Raw genomic sequence first — 9457 nt, forward strand, 5'->3', positions numbered from 1 at the left:
GAACCCTGCCTCCCAGAGGTAGTAGGGGAAGTTCAGAGGGGGTTTATAAGGGGCAGGAAACTGTCTTCTAATGTAAGACGGCTACTTAAGTTAGTTCTTGCACCAGCAGAGAGACCTTAACTGGAGATGGAAGTATCTATTCGTGGTTCTGGAAAAGTTTGGGGTCGGCCCTGGGTTTGTGTCATGGGTCTGGATATTGTGTGAAACACCGACTGCTAACGTTCAAATGAACAATATGAATTTGGGGTCGTTTAGACTGCACAGGGGAATGAGACAGGGAGGTCCTATTTCCCCACAGTTGTTCGCACTAGCGATCAAACCATTAGCAATAGCTTTGAGGTCATTGAAGAAGTGGAAAGGAGTTATGAGGGGTGGAATAGAGCACAAGTTATCCTTATATGCAGACGACCTACAACTGTATGTTTGGAATTCAGAGATAGGTATAAGTATTCCAGTATTTTGGATCCTTTTCAGTATATAAATCTAATGTTGGGTGAGTATTTTGTAGTTAGTCTTCCGAGGAGAGGTGTGGGGTTAAGGGGAGTCCCATTCCCGTAACAGCCTCCCCGAACAGGCGCCGGAATGTGGCGACTAGGGGCTTTTCACAGTTACTTCATTGAAGTCTACTCGTGACAATAAGCAATTTTCATTTCATTTTCATTTTCATTTCATCTGGCGGTGACCATTTTTTGCAATTTAGGCGTGCAGGTGGCCCAAGACTTGGCATGATTCCGCAAATTGAATTTCACAAGACTGGTAAACAGAATCAGAGCGCACTCACAAAGATGGGACATCCTTCCACTATCGCTGGCGGGTTGTATTCAGTCTATTAAGATGAACATCTAGACGTGGTTTGTGTTCTTATTTCAATGCCTTCCAGTTTTTCTGCCTAAGTTTTTTTCCGGGAAGTGGAACGACTCATAATGGGCTTAATATGGCAGGATGAACACCTCACATCCGGATAGAGAGAGAGAGGCAGGTGGGAGGGTTGGTGCTGCACAATTTGCTATATTATTACTGGGCAGCCAATACAGAGAAAGTGCTCGGGTGGTTTGGGTACAGATGGAGTCTGTGTCATTTAGAGGAACAGATCTGGAAGTCCTGGTAACAGCACCTTTGTCTTTTTCACCGGCAAAATATTCTGGGAATTTGGTGATAATTGCCATGTTAAAAATATGGCTCCAATTTCATCAGCATTTCAAGCTGAGGGCGATATCAAAATGGGCCTCAATCTATAGGAGTCATTTATTTGAGCCAGCGAAATTGGAGGCTGTATGTCGGGGATGTAAGTATAACGGACTAGAGAGGGTGAAGGATTAATTCTTGGACGGATGATTTGCGAGTTGAGAGGAACTGAAGGAAAAGGCAGAGCTTAGGAGAGTGGACAGGTTTAGATATTTTCAGGTGTGAGACTTTGTCAAACGAGTGCTTCCGACCTTTCCTGAGGCACCATCGTCCACCCTGCTGGAAAGGATCCTCTGATGTATGGGATCAGTAGAGGGCAGTACCTCTGGGATTTATAAGCGGAATAAAGGAGAAGAGCAGGTTTCAGCAGTTGAGGTAAAGGCCAGGTTGGAGGCTAGGGCACATTTTAGAGGAAGACATATGGAGTGAGTCCCTCCCTAGGGTAAATGCTACATCATCCTCTGTGAGGCTAAGTCTGCTACAACTTAGGATACACCTCACTGGGGCCAGGTCAAGTAGATTCTTAGAGGAGGTTGAGGATAAATGGGAGCGGTGCTCATGAAGGCCTGCCCACCATACAGACATTTTCTGGGTCTGCCTCAAATTGGTGGGCTACTGGAGGTCCTTTTTTCAGCACCATATTGGCAGTCCCAAAGCTCGACTTAGAACCCTGCCCATTAGTCACTATTTTTGGAGTGTCAGATCAACCAGAACTGAGGACAGCGACCGATGCTCTATCATTTCCATCACTGTTGGCACGCGACAAATACTGCTGAGCTGGAGGCCGCCAACGCCACTTAGTTCCGCTACGTGGCTGAGTGATCTAATAGAATTCTTGTACCTTGAGAAAGTCAAGTTTACAACCCATTACAATTGATGGGTTGTAGCGTAGATGGTGGGTGTTTATTTTGCACTTTAAAGAGCTGGTCACTGTTAGCTGTTAGTGGAGAGGTAAGGGAGAGGGGGTGGTTGGGGGGGTGATTATTCTGGGTAGTATTATAGCTGTTGGTGTTCATCTGCTTATTTTTTCTGATTTATGTGTGGGAATTGTTGCACTATGTAATGGTTTTTTCTTTGTTATAATAGATTAAAACATCAATTTAAAAACTTTTTAAAAATCTAATGTCCTTTAGTGATGGAAATTTGATGTCCTTACCTGATCTGGCCTACATGTGGCTCCAGACCCACACTAATGTCATTGACTCTTTAAAGCTTGCTGAAATGGCCTAGCAAGCCATTTAGTTGTATCAAACCACGATGAAAATGTATAATAATAAAACTGAATGGATCATCTGGCATTGAACTAGGCACTGGACACAGCAAAGGCACATTCAACCTTGTACGTTGTCTTCATTAATATCTTGGGACACACACCAAAATTAGGTGAGCTAGCCCACAGGTTACGCTAGTGACGGCTTGATAATGTTATAATTACAGAAATATACCAATTAATCAATGTTCAAGACTCATCACCATCCCTTGGGGTGTTTTGTCCCACCGGTAGGATAGACTCAGCAGAGGCACCGAGGTAGACAGTTGCGAGGGAGTGGCCCTTCGAGACCTCAAAATTGACTCCAGATCCATGAAGTCTCATGGCATCAGGTTGAACATGGGCAAGGAGACTTCCTGCTGGTTATCCACTCTGCCTATCTCAGCTGATGAATCAGTTCTGATCTACTTAGAAAAAGCACAGAGGCCAAGAAGAACACAGGGCGAAATTCTCCGCACCCGCTGAAAGTCGCAAAACCGTCGTAAAAATCGGGACCGTTTTACGACGGTCGCGAAGGCTTCATTTCCCGACGGATTCACTTCCTGGAAATGGGCTAGTAGCGCGGCCGCGTCAATTACGTGCGTGATGACGACGGAACGCGACGACGACACGAACCCGCCCATGTGACGCCGCCCGAAGCCGTAAAAAGGCGCGGGCGACCACAGAATCTGTCGGGCAGGATGTCGGAGCCGAGGAGAGCTGCTCCTCGCTTTGTAGATGCAGACGTCGAGGCGCTGCTCGATGCCGTGGAGCAGAGGAGGGGCATCATCCGCCCGCGGAGAGGGCATCGCCAACCTGCCAGCACGGTACGCCAGGCCTGGCGTGACGTGGCTGCTGCCGTCAGTGCTGTGGGGCAGACCCCTCGCTCAGCAGAGCAATGTAGGAAGAAGCTACACGACCTCACCAGGTCTGCCAGGGTAAGTGCCATGAGGGTGCCCCCTAGTCACAACCATCCCTCCCCCTTAACTGCCCGGGGGGGGGGGGGGGGGGGGGGGGGGGGAGAGGGATTGGGGCAGAGTTATTTGAGGGTGGTTCACAAAGTTGTCACAGACCCAGCGCTCTGGCCCCGAGGAGAGATGCAATCGTCTGATGACAACTTGCCCCCCCCAAACTGTGTCAGTATCTGAACGGACTGCTGATACCTACCGTTTTGTAATGATCTACCTATGTTCCCTCCCCCAACAGGCCAAGGCCGGTCATAACCACCGTGAGCGGCACAAGACTGGAGGGGGTTCGCCCAACATGCACCCCCTCAGCACCTTTGAACAGAGGGCACTGGACCTTGTTGGGGGGTCTGCCACCCGCGATATCGCGCAATGCGAGGTTGGCGGAACTGCAGCAAGTGAGACAACCCTCCCTGACAAACACTCACCCCTCCCCCATCCTCTGTCCCTTCACAAACCCTGCCCACTGGGACACCTCCCCCATCCTCTGTCCCTTCACAAACCCTGCCCACTGGGACACCTCCCCCATCCTCTGTCCCTTCACAAACCCTGCCACTGGGACACCTCCCCCATCCTCTGTCCCTTCACAAACCCTGCCCACTGGGACCGTCCAGCGGCCTGCCGAGCAAATCGAAATAACCCGTCTCATTCTCTTCCCTAGGACGTGATGCCGAACGACCAGGGCCGTCTGCCTCCAGACGGAGACAGGAATCTGCCGCCACCTCACCCGGGGCCTCACAACAGAGGGTGCCCGATCAGCGGGCAGCCCTATCCGCCCCAACCCAATCTGCGGACCAGGACGCACAGAGGGTTCGAAGTCCACCACCACCACCAGAAATGGCCAGGGACAACCCTCCTGTCGCTGAGCAGCCCCACACCATGGACGAGGCCCTAAGCATTGAGAGCGTCGGGCTTGCGGCACTGCTTTCTCCCACCACATCCATCATCCCAGAGATACACACCCCGGCGGGCCTATTTAGTGATGAGTCTCCTGGGGCACAGTCTGGTTGGCACATCACAGCTGAGCAGGTACAGCAGGTGGAGGTCGGAGCAACAGAGGGCCCGGACTCGCGGAGGCCAGACCAGGCCCAGGATGCAGCTGGCTCCCAGACGTTTTCAGAGTTCCTGGAGTTTCTCAACCCACCCGCACAGCCGATGCCTCAGGAAACCCAGGGAAACAATGGCGGGAGGAGGGCAGCCTTCCTGGCTCTGCAGACGCTGTTAGAGGAGTCGAACCGCGTCCAAGAGCAGGGAGTGGTGCCGCTCATGGCAGAGACCCAGTCCGACACCGCACGGGTGGCATCCGCGGTGGAGGCAATGGGTCAGGTTATGCAAGACGTTGGGGTTAATGTGCACGCGTCATCCTCGGCCCTGGACAGGGTTGCCCTCTCACAGGCAGCAATGTGCCAGAGCCAAAACGACATTGCCGGCGCCCTGCGGGCCATGGCTGAGTCTCAGCAGGTCATTGGCCAGTCGCAGCACGCCATGGCACAGTCCCAGCAGTCGATAGCACAGTCCCAGCAGTCGGTCGCGGAGACCATCAACCGCCTGACACATGTGCTGGATGGCGTCGTGCACACACAGGTTGAGATCGCACAGTCCCTGGCGGGAATGTCTAACTCCCTGGACTCCGTCTCTGCAAACCTTCGGATCCTGGTGGATACCATTGCAGGCCTCCAGGACTGGCAGCGCCAGGTGTCGGTGGTGCGACGGGGAACCTCCCCGCTCGCACCTCTGTCCCAAAGTGAGGCCCGGGGGCCACCGGGCTCCCCGAGGGAGGAGGAGGTTTCGGGGCCCGTCCCATTAACTCCATCACGGGACGTCCCGGAATTCTCGGCCTCCCCCCGTCCCATCCCTGGCGCATCGGGTGGGCAGCAGGCAGAGCAGGGTGGCACAATGTCACCCGAGACGCCCGCAGAGCAGCCTGGCCCATCAAGGCCGGGTTGCCCCAGGAAACGCATAGCCAAGGAGAAACGAGTCGAGGGGGGCGATTCGCAGCAATCCTCCTCCACTCCTGCTGTATCATCTGGGGATTCACTTAGACGTAGTGGTAGGGCCCGTAAGGCAACTAAGACACTGAGTAAGTTGGCACGGGTGAAGGGCACAGTTTAGTTGTAGGGGCTAGGGCACCTGTAAATAGTTGTTAATATTAAACGCACTGTTCCACCTTACTTGTAATACCGTGTGATTGTTCCACAGCCACAGGAATCGTGATGGTGACCGAGTGTCGCTGGGGGTGACGGGTGGTGAAACCTCGGTGCCGGGTGTGCAGTCCCTGCCCCTACCCCCCTCCCACAGCTAGCCCACGCGGGCACGTGATGGAGTGTCAGTGACGAACTCAGCGGCCACCAAGGTGGATGGTTCAGCTATTGCCATGGGTCAGACTCTCTCTAACGATTCTGAGCTCACAGCTCTTCGCAGAGCGGGCTGTCATCATTCCACATGGCACTGATCACACCCGCTGACACAGCCATCAATGTTGTGCCATTCCGTCTGTACCCAGTGATAAGCGTCATGTCGAAGTGGAGCAGTGTACACTGAGGGGGGGGGGGGGGGGGGGGGGGGGGGTTGTGGTGGTGGCAGTTGTGTGGTGACCCTCTGCATGACTAGCGATGCAGGTGGTGGTTTGGTGTTCATCGGGGACGTCACATGCGATGCGTGAACCGTGCTGCCACCAGGGCGTCGCGTGCCCGCCGTCCTCGCCGGGTCCGTCGTGCCGCCTCCTGGACATCACCAGCACCTGGGTCGTGTCTGCGTGCTGCGCCCGCCACTCCGCCAGCGTCCTCCTCCTCCTCCTCCTCCTCCTCCTCCTCTGTGCTGGCACCACTGCCACTAGCTTCTCCCTCCGCCTCCTGCAACAGGTCATCTCCCCTCTGCATCGCGATGTTGTGCAGCGCACAGCAGACCACTACAATGCGAGCGACCCTGTCGGCCTGGTACTGCAGGGCCCCTCCGGAGCGGTCCAGGCACCTGAATCTCATCTTCAGGAGGCCAAGGCAGCGCTCCACCACACCCCTGGTTGCTGCATGGGCCTCGTTGTATCGTGTTTCCGCATTGGTCTGAGGCCTCCGTATAGGCGTCATCAGCCAAGACCTCAGCGGATAACCCCTGTCACCTAGCAACCAGCCCCTCAGCCGGGGGGGGACGTCCCTCAAACATCGCAGGGATGAACGACTGCGCTAGTATGTAGGAGTCATGCACACTCCCTGGGAACCTTGCACAGACGTTCATGAACCTCATGTGGGGGTCGCATACCACCTGGACATTAATAGAGTATGTCCCCCTCCTGTTTGTGAACACTTCCTTGTCCACAGCAGGCGGGCGCATGGGGACGTGAACACAGTCGATTGACCCCTGAACCCTCGGTATCCCGGCCACACTGGCAAATCCACGGGCTCGTGAGTCTTGACTTGCTTGGTCCTCGGGAAAGGTGATGTAGCGATCGGCGATGGCATAGAGGGCGTCAGTCACATCCCGGATGCACCTGTGCACCGATGACTGGGAGATCCCAGAGACGTCCCCGCTCGGAGACTGGAAGGAGCCGGTAGCATAGAAGTTCAGAGCGACCGTCACCTTGATGGCTACCGGGATCGCGTGTCCTCCCCCCGTTCCACGTGGGGCGAGGTGCGACAGGAGTTCGCAGATATGTATCACCGTCTGCCTACTCAGCCGGAGTCTTCTCCTGCAGGTGATGTCCGGCATTGTTAGGAAAGAGACCCGGACACGGTACACCCTCGGCTTTGGTCGTCGCCTCTGACGCCGTGGCTGCACCCTCACTCTCTCCTCTTCCTCTTCCTCCTCCTCCTCCTCCTCCTCCCCCCCCCCCCCCCATGCTGCTCGACGACTGGCAACTCCTCGGCCCTTCCCTCTGCTGCTGCAGCTGGCCCTGCAGCCACTGCGGGTTGTGGGTGTGGATGCTGCTGCATCTCCAAATCCAGTAGAGCGGCCCCAACCACTGCGCAGAACATAGCCGTTCTGTTCCCATGCATCGTGCTAACCTACAGAAGGGTGGTGGGAGGCAGAGAAACGGGACATGTTAGACGGACGTTAGTCGACACCTCGGCAGCCGCCAGCCATGGGATACCAGTGTGTCCCGGTGGCCTGGTCGCGCTGCTGACACACGGTCAGCCTAACCCCTGGTCACTTTCTGCATCCAACGGCCAGTAAACTATGGCCTCCTCACGGGTGCGTCAGTGGCCTGTGGCCGGAAGCCACAGGGGAACCAGCGGCCGTGTCCTCGTCACCGGCACACCATGGCATGCTGGCAGACATTTTGTTACGGGGTTGGACGGCTCACTCTCTACCTAACCCCCCCCCCTCCGTCGCCCCCCACTGCCTCCCCCGTCTCCCCCACTGCCTCCCCCGTCTCCCCCACTGCCTCCCCCGTCTCCCCCCCACTGCCCCCTCCGTCTCCCCCCCACTGCCCCCTCCGTCTCCCCCACTGCCCCCTCCGTCTCCCCCACTGCCCCCTCCGTCTCCCCCACTGCCCCCTCCGTCGCCCCCACTGCCCCCTCCGTCTCCCCCACTGCCCCCTCCGTCTCCCCCACTGCCCCCTCCGTCTCCCCAAACTGCCCCCTCCGTCTCCCCCACTGCCTCCCCCGTCCCCCACTGCCTCCCCCGTCTCCCCCACTGCCTCCCCCGTCTCCCCCCCACTGCCCCCGCTCTGGACCCCCTCCCGTTCCCAGGGATGCCTTCCCCGTTGTGGCCAGACTCGAGCGGTGCGCTGAACGGTGCGCAGAGTGGTGCCCTGACCTCCTCCAAGCAGTCGTCAGCCAGGCCGACTGGTTGACGAATTTAAAAAGCAGGTGTGTTTCACGACGTCCAAACAGGGCGCCATGACGTCGGGACTTCGGCCCATCCGGGCCGGTGAATAGCGGGGGGGCTATCAGTGGCGATTCTGGTCGTGTCAGGGGCGGGAAGGAGGCGTTTGTCGGGAAACGCGACTCCGACATTTTGCGGGGTTCGGAGAATAGCGGGAGGGCGTCGGAACAGTGTCGCCGTAAAAATTTCCGACGCCCGCTATTCTCCGAACCGTCGTGAGTCCGGAGAATCGCGCCCACAATGTATTCTGGGTGGGAGACTTAATTGTTCACCACTAAAATTAGCATCACTTCTGATCGAACTGGCCAAGTCCTAAGTGACCACCACAGAGTTATTGTAGCGACAAAGTCCTGTTTTCAAATTAAGTATACCCTCCATCATATTGGGTGGCTAAATGGGTTAGATTCAGAATAGATCTGGAAGCACAAAATTCAGCAACAATGAGACCATCAGTAGCAGAAAAATTGTATTTACCACAATTCGTAACCTCATATCCTATTATTACCTTCAAGCCAATAGTCGAAGACTGGCTAAATGAGGAGTGATGCAGAGAATGCAAGGGCATGTCACCAGACATACCTAAAAATGAGGCATCAACCGAGTGAAACTACAATACAGAACAGCATGCAACAGATAGAACTAAGTGTTCCCATAGTCATCTTCAGCCAGAAGTGCTGTGGATAATCCATCTTAGTCTCCAGAGCTCTCCTGTGTAATGGATGCTACTCTTCAGCCAATTCAATTCACTCAATTTGATGTCAAGGAATGGCTGAAGGCTTAGGATACTGTTGTGTTAGTGGCTCTTAATACAAACGCACTGGACACTATGAAATTGTTTGGTAATCAAAATGAAGGGTTCTTTATTGCAGAATAACAGGACTCCAAGAGAGATCTTCATACACATGTTACCTGTTGATCAATACTGCTCCAACTACTGTATCAAATGTTGACTTGCTTCACTTCCTGTGATGATGTATCCCAAACTATTTACATATTCAGCAGTATGTTAATCAGTGTGTTAAACTGCATGTACTACAATGCAATATCATAAACCAATACAGCAAAGACTATGGCTCTCAATGGCATTCTGGCTGTAATGCTAAATACTTCTAAGCTCCACAACTTGGAGCAGCCTGAGGTAAGCTGTTCCAGTACAGTTGCAACACTGGCATTTACTCAACAATGTGGAAAATTTCCAATGACTGTCCTGTCTTCAAGAAGCAGAACAAATCTACTA

The sequence above is a fragment of the Scyliorhinus canicula genome, chromosome 10 (genome assembly GCF_902713615.1).
Source record: "Scyliorhinus canicula chromosome 10, sScyCan1.1, whole genome shotgun sequence".
NCBI classification, from domain to species: domain Eukaryota; kingdom Metazoa; phylum Chordata; class Chondrichthyes; order Carcharhiniformes; family Scyliorhinidae; genus Scyliorhinus; species Scyliorhinus canicula.